Raw genomic sequence first — 17,021 nt, 5'->3', positions numbered from 1 at the left:
CTCAAATGCTCAGAGCGGCGGAAGCCAATTCGAGGACCACATTTCGGACATGCATGATTGCCCGAGTAACTCAAGCCTAAAACATCACAAAATTAAAATATAAAAGCGTTGACATAGCCATGAATCAAATGTGTGTGACGGTTTTAAAGGCACTTACCTGAGCACTCACCGAAGTGCATGGTCCACATGAGAATGCCTTGTACATGTACATTCCGCCGTCCGATTGGTTGGGACATACCAACCATATCGATTCCTGTCCACAAGATTTGGAGCTCTTCTATAAGTGGTGCCATATAGACGTCCATGTTCTTTTCTTTGTACTTTCCCGGGACGATCAATGACAACAACAGATAGCCCTTCTTGATAACAAGCCATGGTGGAAGATTATAATTAACCAGACAAATAGGCCACGTGCTCCATGACAAACTTCGTAATTCGAATGGGTTTACTTTGTCCATTGCCAGACCAAAGCGGATACATCGAGGCTCGTTCTTAAATGTAGGCCAACTTTTCTCTATGTGCTTCCATGCACAAGAGTCTGCAGGTATCCACATAACATCATCTGTCGATCTAGTATTTGAGTGCCATGTCATCAAAGCGGCTGTGGACTTGCACTTGAACATGCTCTTTATTCTTGGAATGATAGGAAAGTGTCGAAGGACTTTTGCAGGGATAAATTTTCCTTGTGTGTCCTCCCTGTACCTGTTTGATCCACAATTGGGACATTGTTCCAGGTTTGCATACTCATTGCAAAAAATTATACAAGCATAAGAACATGCATGTATTTTTTGGTAATCTAAGCCCAAATTAGTAAGAAGCTTTTTAGCGGGGCTGGATGGGTAAAGGGTATGTGATTCCCTTCTGGCAAGATTTTCTCATTCAACAACCTGACGTTACATGAACAAGTCAGACCTTTGATCACTTTATATGAACTGTAATTTGCACTTTACCATGCTTAGGATAAAATATGTTTACCTAAAAAGCTCTGTAACTGAGGTGTTAGACCAACCGTAGACAGACTATAAATTAAGCATTACCAATGCGGTACGGAGAACTGAGATTTTTTCACTAGTGTAAAGAGGCATGCGTGCAAGACTTTGCATCATTTTGACCTCTTTATCATTGATATCATGCCGTCAATATGAATGGGATGGCTGACGTTGGTCCACAGTACTGCGTTCAATGTTGTCGCCTTCTATGTTGGAATCCATGTCAAAGAACGCGTCCAACATCTGCTCCATCTCAATTGCTTGAAATGCCGCTTCAAGTATTAGTTGGGAGGACTCAGTCGATGGCTGCTCGTTTAAAAATTATCTTCTCTAGGATGAAGTTGGAGCAATATCTACTTGCAGACTTTGACCTTCAATCTCTAGACCATGAGATCGATAACGCAGGTCTTGTACTTACTCTATCAGAAAGAGACCATGATTGCGTATGTGTTGGTCACTTTTTTTTTTTTGAAAGATCTGATGCTTGCAATGCGCACAAGGACACGTCATCCTATCGTCCATACTTTATCTACCTATGATGCAACAAATAATTAAAACACTCTAGTTGTTATAACTACACACTACTAAGTACATGACAAGCTTTAACAACCTCACATTCTCTAGCCAGGCCTGATCCCCGCACACCTCGGTCTAGAGGTGCACAGAGATTAGGACCACAGGGTAATAATCTTGTCTTTATTATTCAATGACTATATATTAAAGTTCTTGAAGTTTGTGTGCACTTTTGAAGTTCGGTTGCATTTTTTCAACTATTTTTTGCTAGCTCTAACAACCTCACATTCTCTAGCCAGGTCCGATCCCCGCACACCTCGGTCTAGAGGTGCACGGAGATTAGGACCACAGGGTAATAATCTCGTCTTTATTGGTGAATGACTATATATTAAGGTTCTTGAAGTTTGTGTGCACTTTTGAAGTCTGATTGTGTTTTTTGTACTATGAATTTGACGCTAGCTCTAACCTAACCTATAATCTAACCTAACTTATAACATAAACCTAACCTAACTTATAACCTAAACCTAACCTAACCGAAGTCCGTTTGCGTTTTTAGAAGTACACGAGTCATCTTTGAAGTCCGATTGTACTATTAATTTGACACTAGCTCTAACCTAACCTATAATCGTTATGCCTAACCTATAATCTAACGTAACCTAAAACCTATACCTAACTTAACTTAATGTAACCTAACTTATAACCTAAACCTAACCTATAACCTAACCTAATCGAAGTCCGTTTATGTTTTTAGAAGTACACGAGTCATCTTTGAAGTCCATTTGTATTTTTTCGACTATTATGCCGTCGATAGCTTTAACCTAACCTTTAACCTAAACCTAACCTAACCTAACCTAACATAAAAACAACACAATGGTGAGCCGTTTAGCAAAAAAACAAGCCATACAGCTTGCCCACAATGCATATATGATGTGGGCAAGCTCCATGGCTTGCCAATTTGGCAAACGGCTCACCATTGTGTTGTTTTTAGAGTTGTGAAGCGATTTAATGGCCTGAAAGTCGTTCGCAGACATATAGACAACACAATGGCGAGTCGCTGGCAATATGGCAAGCCATAGAGCTTGCCCACAATTCATATGCCTTGTGGGAAAACTTTATGGCTTGCCGTATTGCCAAATGGATCGCCATTGTGTTGTTTTTAGGGACATGAGGCAATTTTAGCGCTTGAAAATCGCTCGCAAACATATAGACAACACCATGGCAAGCCATTTGGCAATACGGCAAGCCATAAATCTTTCCCACAATGCATATGCATTGTAAGCAAGATCTATGGCTTGCCGTATTGCCAAACAGCTCGCCATGGTGTTATTTTCAGGGCCGCTTTGTGTTTTTTTTAATATGCGCTGTGGGTAAACTCTATGGCTTGCCGTATTGTCGAATGTAGCTTAACCTAACTTAACCTAATGTAGCTTAACCTAACCTAACATAGCTAACCTAATGTAGATTAACTTAACCTAACCTGACATATAAGATAACCTAACCTAACTTTATGTAGATTAACCTAACCTAACCTAATATAACTTAACCTAACATAGCTTAACTTAATTTAACCTAATGTATAAGATAACCTAACCTAACCTAACGTATAACCTAACCTAACAACGTAGCTTAACTTAACGTAACCTAACGTATAAGATAACCTAACCTAACCTAATCTAACTTAACCTATAACTTAAAATTAACCTAAAACATAAACCCCATCAACTGCATAATTTGAAAAACAACATAATTCAATACAAAATTTCTTAAAACAAGATTTTTTTATAAACTTAAACAAAAAAAATTTATAATTTAAAATGAAATTTCACATAACAAACCATAATTTCTTTTAAAGCATTCAAAGTTTAAAGCATGGAATTTTCTTTTCTTAATATACAAAGTAATTTAAATAAATTTAATATACATTTAAAGGTTTGAGCACTGACATTCGTCCTATTTGAGCAATGAAGTTATTGTAAAAGTCCTGGAACCTACAAAAACGCACACACAGACACAAAGTTAAACCCTAAACCCTAAATCTACAAGTAAACATGAAAACAAAGTCACCTTAGTGTTATGCGCTAACCCACAAGCAAGATCAGCACTTCCGACGGCTTGTTTCGCACCAGATCTATGAGAGATGGGGAAGAGGAGAGCTTGAGAAAATGCGCAAGAACAAGAGAAATATGCAAAGAAAGCCCGTGGTTTTGATTTTTACAAGTGCCATCGGTACAGCTGTTGATACAGTCGTCGGAATAGCCGTCGGTATGTCAATTCGCGCTGTCGTCGAAATAGACGCTAGAAGAAACGTCAAAAATTTGAAAATCAAAATTTTAAAAAAACCTTAGCTTCCTCCATAAATACACACATATACCAACGCCCGCCAGTGACACCGGTAATGTGGCGCCGGAATTCAAGTGACCTCTTGTAGTGTTAACACAATTGTCATTATTGAGAAAATACATGGTTTTCCAATAGTTAATCTATGACAAAAGGAAACTAATGCTATCTGGCTACGGCTAGACTGACGTCGTTTAAACAGACGTCTCATCGCGTCCAAGCAGCATATCTGTCGGATTCTACAGGAAAAAAACAATAAGACCTACTTTTTGTAAGTATAAATATATAATTACAAAATAATTTATTTTCTTAGCTTATCATTAAAATACAACAAATGTAAAAGAGGAAAGTGAAATACTAACCATGCCACTGAGAGAACTCAGAATGTCCATCAGGGCGTTTAAGCCCTCTCTGCCTGCATACTCGCACTCGTACGGTGTGGGTCAGGTCCTGTCATCGACCACTGTTCAAAACATACAAAGAATCCATTATGTTAGAATTTAAAAGTACAAATAGACATAACTATCAAACCTAAAGAGCAATGCAAAAACACTTATAAAAATCAGCCTCAAATGATGCCCACGTGCCGCTCCCGAAGTGGTGCAAGCTCCCTGCCTCTACTCGCGCTTTGGTTGCCTCCTTTTGTTACTTCCACTTGTCAAGATTCTCGCAGGTTGCTCGCTTCGCATTCTTTCAATCTTCTTTGACCAGCCAATCTGGTCTGTTCCACCCATGCTTTATTGCTTTTTGTACTTCACAATGCTTGTGCTTGCAGTATTCGTGCATTCGAACCTTCATCAGGTCTTCATTGAAGCGCTCATCCCGACTTGACACGAGAAACTCGTCATGTAGCATGCTGGTGACTCTGTCTTTTAGTTAACTTGGCACTTCACTCCAAGTGTTTAGTATGTAGTGTCTATACACCTCAGAGCAAAGACCCCACATGCATGAGATAATCTTCTAACCTTCGTCATCCAAGATGATGCCGCCGCTGATGTCAACCGAGTACGACAAGCCTCTCGCCTGTGACGCATAAACCTGGGTGTCTTGGCAGGGGTCTCTAGCAGCGTCTTGATGGGGGTATGGATGTCAGGTATCTCCACTGGAGTCTACGCCCCGAAGCAAGGAGTGTCGACTAGGGTGACTCCCGGAGGAGTAGCTAGTGGTATGTAGCGTGGAATGACCGATAGCTGTGCAAAACCTGGTGTAGATGGCAATGCCGTGGCTTATGTGGGGGCGGGCAAAGAAGGGGAAGGTAAGGAGCCTCGTCGAACATAAGGCGGTGTCGAGGCATTGGCGGCGGCATCCCCACAGCAACCGGCACCGCCACCACTAGAGCGTCGGTGCCTAGACGAGTGTGAAGATCGTCTCATCAACACCAAATCTTCAGAGCGTGGTGAATGCTCCAAAACAGAGGGAGACGCTGAAGGAGTGGAATGATGTGATGGTGCTCCAGAGCGATGACGGTCCTCGTACCACCTCCTATGCTGGGGTACCACCTCCTCTACTGGGGTGACAAAGAAGAAAGAAACTCATCATCATCCATACCTGCATTAAACACATGAATATTTAATCTTAATATTGAATGGAGAAGAAAACACTATAGATAATAGGGAGAGGGATTCCTGTGTAGAGAGAGAGAGAGAGAGAGAGAGAGAGAGAGAGAGAGAGAGAGAGAGAGAGAGAGAGAGAGAGAGAGAGAGAGAGAGAGAGAGGACTCATAAAGGGGGAGGGATTCCTGTGAAGTTCTAGTGAATTTGTCTTCCAAGTGCATTCTATGTATCTTGTAAAAGGATGAAACTCGTACTGCGATGGAGACTAAGGCCGCAATCGCGAAAGAGGTTCTTCATCCCTGCTCATAGATGTTGCTCGTCCCTCGTGGAGGGACGAGCAGCATCTATGATCAGAAATGGATCACCTCCTTCCTGATTGCAGCCTCAGTCTCCATCATACTCGGAGCGCAGTGCTACATTGACGTATCAGACTTTCATGACATACCGAGGAGTGTCCTTGCTTGTGAGAACATATGTGGAGCATACCTGGAGTGGTAGCAATGACAATTAAACACAATTTAAATTTCTCAAGTATAGCATATAGATAGGAATGGACAAAAAGCCACGTTGTTGGGGGATATGTGTTCTCTACGTGAGCCGGGCAGGCACCGAGCCTCTGGTTGTGGGAGGTGTGAAAGAGAGAGAACAAGAGACACTGATGCAACTGACTCTAGAAATCACCGCAATGATCAATTAATCGATTAATACATCTGAGTACAACTTAATCTTTATCCAAGGCGGGCTGTTAACAGCGCCGTCACTTGGATCATCTGCTAACTAGGAGTTTAAGCTCCCGTTTACAGGATTAACCGGGCACCGGACTTAACAAAATGCTAATTCAATCTCTAAGGATGACGGTGATGGAAATTTTCCTCTGCTGCTTTATCTACTTCAAATACCTCGCGGATTCTGCAAGCTTCGATTCACTCATTGCCTCGATCATCAAGCTTTGATTATTGCCAAATATTGTGCAGCTTCTTACTCTATTTGCTTTACACTCACTTAATTGTCGTTCTCCTACTCTTGACCTCTTGCTTCTTTAGCTTGAGTCACTTGCTTATGTACGAGAGAGAGACTGCCTTCTCCTCCTTTGACTTCTCAAGCTAAGATGAGAACGTGAGAAAAAACTCCCCTTACCACTTCTTTATGCCTCGGTTGGAGAGCGAGAGAGAGATCTTTCTTCAATGCTTGCCTCTTGTGCCGACTCTCCGAGCCCTTTGCTTTGCCTCCCCTGAGAGAGAGAGAGAGAGAGAGAGAGAGAGAGAGAGAGAGAGAGAGAGAGAGAGAGAGAGAGAGAGAGAGAGAGAGAGAGAGAGAGAGAGAGAGAAGCTTTGCCTTGTCCAAGCTCCTCACATGCTTTCCTTCGAATCCCTTTGCCAAGAGAGATCTTTGCCTCCTTTACCTTGCCGAGCATGAGAGCGAGAGAGAGGGAGCTTTGCTCCTTGCTCCGACCTCTTCCTCGCCCTTCGACTCCCTTCAACTCCCACGTTTCCTCCTTCCTCTTGTTTCGATCTTCAACAACCCCTTAGCTCTCCTTGGTTTCTCTTCCTTCCCTCGTTTTCCTGCAATGCCTTGGTTTCCCTCCCCTTTTGCTCTCGTTTGCTTGCAATAGCCTCATCCAAAAGGCGTTCTCCCTATTAATAGGTTACCCCTCCCTAGCAACGACGGCCCCGGCCTCTGGTTGTGGGAGGTGTAAAAGAGAGAGAACAAGAACAACTGATAGCTCTGGAAATCACCGCAATCATCAATTAATTGAATATCACTTTGAGTACAACTTAGTCCTTAGCCAAGGTGGGCTGTTAACAGCACCGTCACTTGGATCAGCTGCTAACTAGGAGTTTAAGCTCCCAATTACAAGATTAATCGGGTCGTTAATGACACCAGACTTAACAAAATGCTAATTCAATCTCTAACGGATGACGGTGATGAAAATTCCCTCATGTTGATTCATCTGCTTCGGTTGCCCTTAGATTCAACAAGCTTCAACTCTGTCAGGGTTATTTTGCAGCTTCCTGCTCCTTATGCTTTGCGCTGGCTTGACTGCCGCTCACAGCTTTCAACTTCTTTCTGCTCTTCAATTGCTAGCCGAAACTTATTCCCTTGTTTGGTTGCCTCGACCAGGCTCGTCCTGTGCCTCTTCTACTTTGACCGAGTTCTCCTTCTCAAGCTTGCTTTTTCTTAACTTAAATTTCCCTCCTTAGTCAATGCACTTCTCCATCTCCCTTTTCTTATCAAGGGCTCAGAGAGAGATTACCCTTGCTTTGCCGGCCTCTTTATCTAGCTCGGCTTCAACTCCTTCTTCTTGCCCCTTCTCAAGCTTATCTGAGAACGAGAGAAAGAACTCCCCTTACCACTTCTTTATGACTCGGATGGAGAGCAAGAGAGAGATCTTTCTTCAATGTTTGCCTCTTGTGCCGACTCTCCGAGGCCTTTGCTTTGCCTCCCCTGAGAGAGAGAGAGAGAGAGAGAGAGAGAGAGAGAGAGAGAGAGAGAGAGAGAGAGAGAGAGAGAGAGAGAGAGAGAGAGAGAGAGAGAGAGAGAGAGAGAGAGAGAGAGAGAGAGAGAGAGAGAGAGAGAGAGAGAGAGAGAGAGAGAGAAGCTTTTCCTTGTCCAAGCTCCTCGCATGCTTTCCTTCGAATCCCTTTGCCAAGAGAGATCTTTGCCTCCTTTACCTTGCCGAGCATGAGAGCGAGAGAGAGGGAGCTTTGCTCCTTGCTCCGACCTCTTCCTCGCCCTTCGACTCCCTTCAACTCCCACGTTTCCTCCTTCCTCTTGTTTCGATCTTCAACAACCCCTTAGCTCTCCTTGGTTTCTCTTCCTTCCCTCGTTTTCCTGCAATGCCTTGGTTTCCCTCCCCTTTTGCTCTCGTTTTCTTGCAATAGCCTCATGCAAAAGGCGTTCTCCCTATTAATAGGTTACCCCTCCCTAGCAACGATGGCCCCGGCCTCTGGTTGTGGGACGTGTAAAAGAGAGAGAACAAGAACAACTGATAGCTCTGGAAATCACCGCAATCATCAATTAATTGAATATCACTTTGAGTACAACTTAGTCCTTAGCCAAGGTGGGCTGTTAACAACACCGTCACTTGGATCAGCTGCTAACTAGGAGTTTAAGCTCCCTGTTACAAGATTAATCAGACCGTTAATGACACCAGACTTAACAAAATGCTAATTCAATCTCTAACGGATGACGGTGATGGAAATTCCCTCATGTTGCTTCATCTGCTTCGGTTGCCCTTAGATTCAACAAGCTTCAACTCTGTCAGAGTTATTTTGCATCTTCCTGCTCCTTATGCTTTGCGCTGGCCTGACTGCCGCTCACAGCTTTTAACTTCTTTCTGCTCTTCAATTTCTAGCCGAAACTTATTCCCTTGTTTGGTTGCCTCGACCAGGCTCGTCCTGTGCCTCTTCTACTTTGACCGAGTTCTCCTTCTCAAGCTTGCTTTTGCTTACCTTAAATTTCCCTCCTTAGTCGATGCACTTCTCCATCTCCCTTTTCTTCTCAAGGGCTCAGAGAGAGATTACCCTTGCTTTGCCAGCCTCTTTATCTAGCTCGGCTTTGACTCCTTTTTCTTGCCCCTTCTCAAGCTTATCTGAGAACGAGAGAAAGAACTCCCCTTACCACTTCTTTATGCCTCGTTTGGAGAGCGAGAGAGAGATATTTCTTCAATGCTTGCCTCTTGTGCCGACTCTCCGAGCCCTTTGCTTTGCCTCCCCAGAGAGAGAGAGAGAGAGAGAGAGAGAGAGAGAGAGAGAGAGAGAGAGAGAGAGAGAGAGAGAGAGAGAGAGAGAGAGAGAGAGAGAGAGAGAGAGAGAGAGAGAGAGAGAGAGAGAGAGAGAGAGAGAGAGAGAGAGAGAGAGAGAGAGAGAGAGAGAGAGAGAGAGAGAGAGAGAGAGAGACCCGTTTTGCTCCTCAAGCTCAGAGAGAGAGAATCTTTGCCTTGTCCAAGCTCCTCGCATGCTTTCCTTTGAATCCCTTTGCCTCGCCGAGCTGTGCGCTTCATGTTTCTTCACCGCCCTCAAGAGAGCGCTACCGCGCACACTACGAGTCCATCTCCTCCTGCCTGCAAATCTCGTTGCTGCCTGCTTTCTCTACGCCATGCTTCTCTTATTTTCCTTTCGTTCACACCTCATTAACACATAGGGTGGCCCCCTTTTAGGGTAAATTTTGGGCGGCCAATGGCTTTTGGGTAGGCGGCCTTTGTAAGGCATCACATTTGGTCATACATTATCGACCAAGCAACACTAAGTAGGACAAATTTGTTTATTGGGCGGCCACCTTGCTCCCGAGCGGCCACTAGATTAATTGAATTTGGGTGGCCGACTCCCTTTAGTTGCCTTTGGACGACCAATTTATTTGAGTTATGGGCTTTGGGCACCACACTTGGGCACCACTCATGTCATAGCCAGTTTCCTAGTCCAACCTTGTTGAGTATATCATGCGACCATTGCATTCCAAGATCCGGCCGAGAGCCAAAAACTCTGAGATGGCACTCCAACCGAGTGGACCGGATTGGTGCGGAATTGGCCCCCGGTAAATCTTTAACAGCCAATAACTTGGCAGCCGTAAATCCAATCACTAATCTGAAAAGACCGACGTGCTCGAGAAATTGAGCACTTCAGCCCGATGCATTCACTTTAGTTTTGTCTCCTCAGCTGCAGTTGCCCAATTCGGTACAAATTTGCAATCGACTTGAACTTCAAAGTGCCATAACTTCTTCACCGTAGCTCCAATCGACGAGCCATAAAGACAAGCCGGTAGAGCACTTCAAGCACTGCAGTTCTAGGTCATAATATCCCATCCATACCCACTTCAAGCATAGCACTTTTTAGCATCATTAAGGCATATTTTGGCCCTTTCAACGGCATTTGACATACATTCAGCATTAAACTTGGCCTGTTACCAGGCCCTAATCACTGTTGATTAATCATGTAAGCTTCAAAAAAGCTTGATGTGCATTTTTCTAGCATCTTTCTTAGCATGGGAGCGGAGCTGCACGACATCCACCCCCTCTGAACCTGCACAGCCTCCGGTCTGTGCCAACTGCACTTCAATCTTCATTTGCTTTAGGTACCTTAAGCTCTTTCCCATCATCAGACTCACATAACTGGTAAATATATCAAAATGAAATAAGGATTATACCCTATCATCAATTTTCTAGCTTAATCATTAGGTAGCTGTCCATCAAAAATCTCTGAACCGTATCTGTCATATCTTGAAAGCATTCAATTATGGATATCCTGTTTAGTGAACCCTGCCAGACTCAAGTGCTCCAGTTAATGATGCACACGGATTGACCATTAAGCTCTCTTAAGGGAACCCTGTTAAGCTCAAGTATGCCTTACTCTGTCTACACACGGAATGGCCGTCAAGTCCTTTACTTCAAGTTGTGGTAGCAGAACCAACTCAAAAGATATAAAGATACTTCAGCAATAGTCCAAAGAAGTCAGCTAGAAGCCAGCCATGTAATCTTATTGAATGCATAACCAAAAAACTCTTCTGACTTAGCATAATCTAGAAAACAAAACCTTGTACCATGCAACCTGCTACATCAGATAGCTGATACTCTTCAAATCTGCAACTGGCACTTTAGTAGCCCCCGGGATCAAACGGGAACCTAATCATCTGTCCCAGTGTGAGCATTCCTTTAAACAATTTGCACCATCCTCCAGGATCATAGGGAATATACAAGAATTTCCAATCATTACAGCATAAACATACGTTAACCCACAAATCTTCATAAAAATAGCCTGGATCATATGGAATATAAGTCAATTGCCCCAGACCATGCATATATCTGTCACCTCCTGGGTCAAAAGCTAGCTCAATATCCCCTACATCATAGGGTAATATCAGATTCCATATAGCATCAGGTAACACCAGATACTGCCATATCCCCTGTGCAACTGGCTCATCCAATTGTCGATCATCAATCACAGGTAAAAGCATTGGTAGTGCACCTTCACTCTCACTAGTATTGGAATCCCAATCATGCATATCTGAATACATCAAGTCTCTGGTTAAATCCTCTTCATTAGGCTCAAAAGATGCATCTGAAAACAATTTCTCTATCTCGTAGAGGCTCAAAATCAAGTAGTGCATCATCTAACAACTGCATAAGTTCACCATCTGCTGAATCTGAACAAAGTGGCTCATGCATAAATCAGGATTGATTGATATCCTTAATATCTATGTTTGAGAACCCTTCCAAAGCTTCGTCCAGTAAGCACATAAGGTCTAGGTCCACTGCTTCAGAAGGTTCCTCCATCTTGTACATCTCAGTTTTTTGCAATAAACCAAGATTTCCACATATGACATGCATACTAACCGTATCTGCAGTAAACTGCTCTTTAAGTCTAGCACCCTTATCCAGATATCTTTGCACTTCTGTAGCACAAAGTTCAGCATGCACATTGAAAATTTCATCTATTGTCCTGTCCGTATCATAGGAAAAATGAAACCAATCATATTCAACATCAAGAGATTGCACTTCACTATGCACCCCCTCTGAATCAGCATCATCAAGTTCATGATAATCTTGCCATAGTGTGAGCCCTGTGTCACAAATTGTCGATGGAGAATAAGTTTGCTCCCTCTCTAAATCACCATCATCAAATTCAGGATCAGTCTGCCAGATCGGTAGCTCTAGGTCACAGAAGCGTGTCAAAGGAGTCTGCACCCCCTCTGAATCATCATAATCACGTTCAAGATCACTTTTCCAATTTAGTAGTTGTTCTTCACAAAAACTTTTCAATGAAGGAGTCTGCACCCCCTCTGAATCAAGCACATACTCTTGCTTAGCCAAGTCCTCAAAATCTGGTACATCCAAATTTGGTAAATCTGGTATATCAAAATGCATGGTCCTGCTGCTCTCAACAACAGCCTTGCTTTGACCTATGACATCTGTATCATTAATCATCTCTTTGGAAAAACCTGTACCAGTATCACCGATCACCTCTATGGTAAAATTTGTACCAGAAAAATTTTGCTCTAATTCTGGTTCAATAGCAAAAGTATTAGCTGTAACTGAATCTTCCCGCATGTCTACCTGAATATGACTGCACTCATTCACCTGCACATCTTCCTGAGCTTTAGCCAATTCATTGTCTTGATCCCATGATTTCTTTTTCTTCCTGTACTACAGATATATGTTCTTTGAAAAATTCACCCTGTGTAGTTTGAGGCTGTAGAGACTCACCCTCGAGGACTTCTACTTCATGCAAGGCATTTGCAAACCCCAACTTTTTATACACAGCTTTCACTATGTCTTCATCATTAGCCTGTAAGAAAGTAGCATCCTGCACAATAAACTCATCAATCACAGCGTCTAACATTGATCGTACTTGTCCTCGCATATCTGCGTAGTCAGGTAGATTTGCACTCTGTTCTTGATAGCTTTCATACTGCTCATATCTTACTTGCACAATAGCGTCTTTGAAATATTCCCAGTTGTTGTTGCAGGCTCTGGTAACCTCTTGAATCTGCTCCTTCACATCCAAACTCACTAACCGCTCAAAATATTTGATCATCAACTCTTCTGGCATCCCTCTTACCTTGGTCTCCAGCTCATAGCACTCTGGATCGTATCCATCAAAGAGTCGTCTCTCGTCGTATACTGCATCTAAAGTTGCATCCAAAGCTTCATCCATTTGATTTTTCTTCTTTACGGTCTCTATTTCAAGCAGATATCCTTGAACCAAATGAAGCATTTTCAAAAAATCTGGAACTGTTGACTTAACATCAAAACCTTTTGCGCTTAACTCTGCAATCATCTTCATCGTCTGCTTTAAATTATCCATCTTTACCTCCCACCCCGGCTCGTTTCGCTTCAGGTTCACCAAAGATGTCGAGGGATATGTGTTTGCTACGTGAGCCGGGCAGGCGGCGGGCCTCTGGCTGTGGGAGGTGTAAAAGAGAGAGAACAAGAACAACCGATAGCTCTCGCAATCACCGCAATCATCAATTAATTGAATATCACTTTAGGTACAACTTAGTCCGTAGCCAAGGCGGGCTGTTAACAGCACCGTCACTTGGATCTTTCTTCAATGCTTGCCTCTTGTGCCGACTCTCCGAGCCCTTTGCTTTGCCTCCCCTGAGAGAGAGAGAGAGAGAGAGAGAGAGAGAGAGAGAGAGAGAGAGAGAGAGAGAGAGAGAGAGAGAGAGAGAGAGAGAGAGAGAGAGAGAGAGAGAGAGAGAGAGAGAGAGAGAGACCCGTTTTGCTCCTCAAGCTCAGAGAGAGAGAGAGAGAGAATCTTTGCCTTGTCCAAGCTCCTCGCATGCTTTCCTTTGAATCCCTTTTCCAAGAGAGATCTTTGCCTCCTTTACCTTGCCGAGCATGAGAGCGAGAGAGAGGGAGCTTTGCTCGTTGCTCCGACCTCTTCCTTGCCCTTCGACTCCCTTCAACTCCCAGGTTTCCTCCTTCCTCTTGTTTCCGTCTTCAACAACCACTTAGCTCTCCTTGGTTTCTCTTCCTTCCCTCGTTTTCCTACAATGCCTTAGTTTCCCTCCCCTTTTGCTCTTGTTTGCTCGCAATAGACTCATGCAAAAGGCGTTCTCCCTATTAATAGGTTACCCCTCCCTAGCAACGACGGCCCCGGCCTCTGGCTGTGGGAGGTGTAAAACAGAGAGAACAAGAACAAATGATAGCTCTGGCAAACACCACAATCATCAATTAATTGAATATCACTTTGAGTACAACTTAGTGCTTAGCCAAGGCGGGCTGTTAACAGCACCGTCACTTGGATCAACTGCTGCTAACTAAGAGTTTAAGCTCCCATTTATAGGATTAACCGGGCCGTTAACGACACCAGACTTAACAAAATGCTAATTCAATCTCTAACGGACGACGGTGATGAAAATTCCCTCATGTTGCTTCATCTGCTTCGGTTGCCCTTAGATTCAACAAGCTTCAACTTTGTCAGTTATTTTGCAGCTTCCTGCTCCTTATGCTTTGCGCTGGCTTGACTGCCGCTCATAGCTTTTAACTTCTTTCTGCTCTTCAATTGCTAGCTGAAACTTATTCCCTTGTTTGGTTGCCTCGACCAGGCTTGTCCTGTGCCTCTTCTACTTTGACCGAGTTCTCCTTCTCAAGCTTGCTTTTGCTTACCTTAAATTTCCCTCCTTAGTCGATGCACTTCTCCATCTCCCTTTTCTTCTCAAGGGCCGAGAGAGAGATTACCCTTGCTTTGCCGGCCTCTTTATCTAGCTCGGCTTTGACTCCTTCTTCTTGCCCCTTCTCAAGCTTATTTGAGAACGAGAGAAGGAACTCCCTTACCACTTCTTTATGCCTCGGTTGGAGAGCGAGAGAGAGATCTTTCTTCAATGCTTGCCTCTTGTGCCGACTCTCCGAGCCCTTTGCTTTGCCTCCCTTGAGAGAGAGAGAGAGAGAGAGAGAGAGAGAGAGAGAGAGAGAGAGAGAGAGAGAGAGAGAGAGAGAGAGAGAGAGAGAGAGAGAGAGAGAGAGAGAGAGAGAGAGAGAGAGAGAGAGAGAGAGAGAGAGAGAGAGAGAGAGAGAGAGAGACCGGTTTTGCTTCTCAAGAGAGAGAGAGAGAGAGAGAGAGAGAGAGAGAGAGAGAGAGAGAGAGAGAGAGAGAGAGAGAGAGAGAGAGAGAGAGAGAGAGAGAGAGAGAGAGAGAGAGAGAGAGAGAGAGAGAGAGAGAGAATCTCCTTGCATGCTTTCCTTCGAATCCCTTTGCCAAGAGAGATCTTTGCCTCCTTTACCTTGCCGAGCATGAGAGCGAGAGAGAGGGAGCTTTGCTCCTTGCTCCGACCTCTTCCTCGCCTTTCGACTCCCTTCAACTCCCATGTTTCCTCCTTCCTCTTGTTTCCATATTCAACAACCCCTTAGCTCTCCTTCGTTTCTCTTCCTTCCCTCGTTTTCCTGCAATGCCTTGGTTTCCCTCCCCTTTTTCTCTCATTTGCTTGCAATAGACTCATGCAAAAGGCGTTCTCCCTATTGATAGGTTATCCCTCCCTTAGCAACGACGGCGCGGTCATTGCTAGGGAGGCATAAAAACCTCCTTTGTGACGTGGCAGTTCGGGCATCCGACATCACCAAACGGCACCACTCTTGGACCAAACACGAGTGCCTCGTCGAGCTGTGCGCTTCACGTTTCTTTACCACCCTCAACAGAGCGCTACCGCGCACACTACGAGTCCATCTCCTCCTACCTGTGAATCTCGTCGCTGCCTGCTTTCTCTATGCCATGCTTCTGTTATTTTCCTTTTGTTCACACCTCATCAACACATAGGGTGGCCCCCTTTTAGGGTAAATTTTGGGCGGCCAATGGCTTTTGGGCAGGCGGCCTTTGTAAGGCATCACATTTGGGCATACATTATCGACCAAGCAACACCAAGCATGACAACTTTGTTTATTGGGCGGCCACCTTGCTCCCGAGCGGCCATTAGATTAATTGACTTTGGGCGGCTGGCTCCCTTTAGTTGCCTTTGGACGGCCAATTTATTTGAGTTATGGGCTTTGGGCACCACTCATGTCATACATCTCGGCCAAAGCATCGCCAAGCACCACAATATTATTGAGAATTTTAATGCCCGGATTACTATTTTGACAGTGCCATATGCCTTTAATATGTAAGTATAAGTGATTGCATTCGGAGAGTTTTCCTCTCTTTGCATCTGCTCCAAATAGCCAATTTCTTGGTCCTACCTTGTTGAGTATATCCCGCAACCATTGCATTCCAAGATCCGGTCGAGAGCCAAAAACTCCGAGATGGCACTCCAACCGAGTGGACCGGATTGGTGCGAAACTGGCCCCCGATAAATCTTTAACAACCAATAACTTGGCAACCGTAAATCCAATCACTGATTTGAAAAGACTGACACTCTCTAGAAATTGAGCACTTCAGCCCGATGCATTCACTTTAGTTTTGTCTCCTCAGCTACAGTTGCCCAATCCGGTACAGATCTGCAATCGACTTGAACTTCAAACTGCCATAACTTCTTCACCGTAGCTCCAATCGACGAGCCGTAAAGACAGGCCAGTAGAGCACTTCAAGCACTACAGTTCTAAGTCATAATATCCCATCCGTGCCCACTTCAAGAATAGCACTTTTTAGTATCAGGTCCTTACAGCCGCATTTGACATACATTCAGCATTAAACTCGGCCTATTACCATGCCCTAATCACTGTTGATTAATCATGTAAGCTTCAAAAAAACCCTATGTGCATTTTTGTGGCATCTTTCTTAGCATGGGAGCGGAGCTGCACGACAACGTGAATACAATATATATTATAAAACGGAGCAAAGTTGTTCAAATATAGTGTTTATGGCTTTAAGAGGTCTCTCTCTCATCCTCGCATAGCTCAGCATAACTCCCTATGTCTATATAGAGCTCTCTGTTTAGGCAAATGTCCGCCTTTTCATTTTGTAGATCCTCTACATGCACCCCATAGAGTGTAGCAGCTTGATGCTCGTCTGGCACCACCTCAGCAGCTTCTGACTGAGCATCTTCTGTGATATCCTCCATTTACGGAGTTTATTGATCCATCGAATTTTGTTTGCGACCAATATTGCTCCAGACAATCCACATTTCTAAGGTCAACCCTAGCTCCCAAATTATCTTTCTTGCTAGTCAAATGGTCCCACAACAGATTACCCACATTCTTGAA

At 44.0% G+C, this 17,021-nt stretch overlaps 1 pseudogene; it reads left to right on the top strand.

The window, feature by feature from the left end:
• The first annotated feature begins 3,664 nt into the window (after nt 1–3,664).
• The window catches only part of LOC147419370 (pentatricopeptide repeat-containing protein DOT4, chloroplastic-like), a 72,943-nt pseudogene continuing 59,586 nt past the window's right edge, over nt 3,665–17,021 (top strand).

This window comes from Adiantum capillus-veneris, chromosome 29, assembly GCF_014529385.1.
Source record: "Adiantum capillus-veneris isolate H3 chromosome 29, ASM1452938v2, whole genome shotgun sequence".
NCBI lineage: Eukaryota > Viridiplantae > Streptophyta > Polypodiopsida > Polypodiales > Pteridaceae > Adiantum > Adiantum capillus-veneris.
This window is presented reverse-complemented; position numbering and strand designations above follow the sequence as displayed.